This window comes from Galeopterus variegatus, unplaced genomic scaffold, assembly GCF_000696425.1.
Source record: "Galeopterus variegatus unplaced genomic scaffold, G_variegatus-3.0.2 Scaffold229, whole genome shotgun sequence".
In the NCBI taxonomy this organism is placed as follows: Eukaryota; Metazoa; Chordata; class Mammalia; order Dermoptera; family Cynocephalidae; genus Galeopterus; species Galeopterus variegatus.
In genome coordinates, this window is record NW_007726340.1 from 113,999 (window position 1) to 117,683 (window position 3,685).

Below are 3,685 nucleotides of genomic sequence, written 5' to 3' on the forward strand. Positions count from 1 at the left end.
CTGCTGGGGGGCACACGCCCAGGCACGGCTGCCCCTGCCCCACCCCAAGGGCCACCCCAAAGCATCCTCCAGGCCCTGCCACTGACAAACTGGGGTGCTCTTCGCACTTCAGTGTCCTTAGCTATGAAACGGGTGACTGCACCTCCTGCCAGTGGGGAGGTGGCTGAGCCCCTGGGCTCTTCCATGACTCTACCACGTGTGTGGCCTACAGAACCCAACCTTTGCCAAGTCCCGTTCCCATCAACGCCAGTGTCCACCCCACTGCGTACAAGGTTCTAACAACAAACGGAGAAAACAAGGCTAACAGAGGTGCAGGCACTGAAGAGAACCCAACCTGCCCTGTGGAGGGCTTTGCACACCATTCTTAGAGGCACAGACTGAAGCTTGGTGAGGAGCCAAGCTACCCGGGGTCCCATGTGAAGTCCATGGTGCTCTCCAAACACAGCCACCATATGGAGGCCACAGGTGACAGGTCAACACCCAGGACAAAGTAGGCAGATCCCAGAGACAGGGACACTGAGGAACAGAGAGAGGTAGTTTCCCGTTCAGCCCCTGAAGGTGTCATCCCACGTCCCCACCTGGAAACAGCTAGGCAATGTGATCCTCACCCTCACCAGTGGTGGGGATGGTGTAAGGGGGCTTGTGCATCAGGGATGTCAGTAACACTACACTGCCCCACTAGTCACAGTACTCTCCAAGCCTCAGTTTCTCACCTGGACACTGGGCACAGTGAACCCACATGAGGACAGAGTTGCCCATTTGGCTGGGAAGCTGGCAGGTGTTGGAGGGGCTTTCCCTTCCCACCAGCACTGCCAGGCCCTGGCTATGGCCTGGTGTCCAGAGATGGGACACATGACAACTGTATCGCCAATCCCCACAACCTTGATGTGGGCCCCGCCAGGCTCCCCGCTTTACAGAGGAGTTAGAGGAGACAAGCTCAGGTCATCTGTCCAGCGTCTANCCAAGCCTCAGTTTCTCACCTGGACACTGGGCACAGTGAACCCACATGAGGACAGAGTTGCCCATTTGGCTGGGAAGCTGGCAGGTGTTGGAGGGGCTTTCCCTTCCCACCAGCACTGCCAGGCCCTGGCTATGGCCTGGTGTCCAGAGATGGGACACATGACAACTGTATCGCCAATCCCCACAACCTTGATGTGGGCCCCACCAGGCTCCCCGCTTTACAGAGGAGTTAGAGGAGACAAGCTCAGGTCATCTGTCCAGCGTCTGCTTCCCTCACACCCCACATCTAATGTATTTCTGAGCCCCATCAGCTCGGCTTTCAAAACACACACAGAAGTCACCCCCTTCTCACACTCTACAGGCCCCACGCTGCTCCAGGCCCCACATCACTCGCCCAAACTAGTGCTCACTATGGTCTGTTCCCCACGCAGAGGCCAGAAGGATCCTGTGAAAACCACAGATCCCCACCCCTCTGCTCAGAACCCTCCAGGGTCCTCAGCTCACCCAGAGTCAAAGCCAAGTCCTCACCAGCTGGCCCCTCTCTGTCCTCATCTCCCACCTTCCTCCTGGCTCACGTGCCTCCAGCCCCAATGCCCTTCTGCTCCCCTCCAATTCCAGGCCATCCCGCCTCAGGGCCTCTGCATCTACTGTCCCTCTGCCTGGAACACTCTTCCCCCAGCACTTCCCTTGGCGGGCTCCTTCCAGTGGCCCAGGAATCAACTATCAGAGAGGCCTCCAGGAGACTGGGGCCACCATCTCAGTCCACACTCCCCACATCCCGACCCTGCTTTTTCTCCACAGAGAACTACTGTATATTTTATTTTTTGGTTTGGATTTTCACTCTCTCCCCCACCAGTACATCAGCCTCCTGAATGAAGAGCTATCTGTCCCTTTTGGTCACTGCTGTGTCTCCAGCACCTGAGACCTCACACACAGTAGGGGCTCAGGGCTGGCCTGTCAGCTCGCTCAGAGCACGGTGCTGACACAGTACCTGTTACATTAACACAGAGCACACATTCCACAGACAGCTCCTGGGCTGGGCTGAGATTCGAATCCAAGACTCAGAGTCCAAAATCCATGCTCACCCCTTACCTGCCCCGCCAATTCAGAAATCTGGGGCCTATTGCCTAGGGATCACCTATCACCCCCTTTGGTGACCAAGCCCCTTCCCCAAGACCACTTCCCTCCCACCACTGCTGTTCACTAAGAATAGGGAATAGGGCCTCTGCTCCTCAGTGGAAGGCCCTCAGCTTCTGCCACCCCAGGGCCAGCCACAGTGAGCTGAGCTTTACCCCCATCTGTCTCAGGTCCCCACTGCACACTCCAACTCACTGGATGAGGAAATGACATTTAGCCCAGTGCCTGTCCCCAGCTTCCTGGAAAGAGCCAGTCTCCTCTCACCTCATGGGGGCTCACCTCAGAGCTATCCCAGCAAAGGAAGAGGCACCAGCGGGGAACCCGAGCACAAGCCTCCCCTCTAGGCCCTTCTCAGGGCCCTGGCAAGTTCTCGGCCACCACCTGGGACATCAGCAGGGAAACCCTGCCTGCCCCAAGAGATGTCCCAGAGCTTCCTCTGTGAGAAGAGTCTCCTTGCAACAGCCCAGGGCACCTGGCATCAGCTCATGACTACAGTAGCCATTCTGAAAAATCCCTGCCCCTCAAGGCCAAAGTCCAATCCCACCTACAGAGGAACTTAAGACAAAGTGTCCCAGCTGGCTCTGTGACTGTGGGCAAGTCATCACCTCCTCTCTGCCACCTCTCTCCAAACCTCAATTTTCTCACAGTCATGGTAGAGATAACAACTCTAATCCCAAAGAACAGTGAGAGGCTCTGCAATCAGAGGCCTCTAGGGTAAAACTGAGGCCAAAACGGGCCCCTGTAGGAATTAGCAAGTCTGGGGCCTGGCATTACCACACATTAGCGCAGGGGGAGGTGGCGGCTGAGGCAGCCCCTTTCCCATGCCTCCTCCTGCCCCTCTCCACCTTTGTGTAAAGTGTCAGGTCAGCTGGCCCCAGTGGCATAAGGAGTCAGAGCCCACTGCAGGGAGGAAAGTGGCCCCATTTCATAGCTAGGGAAACTGAGGCCCCATGACTTAAAGTGCAGTTGGGTACATAGCCAGGCATGTCCCCTGGACTCGGAGCCCCTCGCAGGGCAGGGCAGAGCAGGGCAAGGCAGAGCCTGGAGTGGTGGGGGAAGGGAGGGATTTCCCAGCCCCACCCCCACATCTGCCTCCACTCCTCACCCCTCCCACCTGCCTGGGTGCAAAAGCAAAACAAACCAGGGTGCTGGGCTTTCCCAAGGGCCGAGGAAGGACGCAGAGGGGTCTCAAAGAAGAAAGATAAAGGGACAGAGAGTGAGAGATCGAGAGACTCCCACAAAGACGGAGAGACAGGCAAAGACTCAGAGATGCAGAAACAGAGAGAGGAATAAGAGGCAGAGAGAGAAAGGGAGACAGAAAGAGAGGAGAGATACATAGGGACAGAGGCAGAGACCCTTCCAGTAACACACACGCAGACTGAGGAGTAGGAGACGGCGAAAGACAGACAGAGGGACAGAGACCCGGAGAGACGCAAAGAATCGCACAGAGACAGAAAGACCCAGAGATCCGGATAGGCAGAGACGTGCAGAGCCAGGGCCAGAGAGGCCCGCCGAGACCCGGCGGAGGGGCAGACACGGAAAGTCGGCGAGACCCGAACCCACCCAGAGTCCCAGAGCGGAGGAGGGG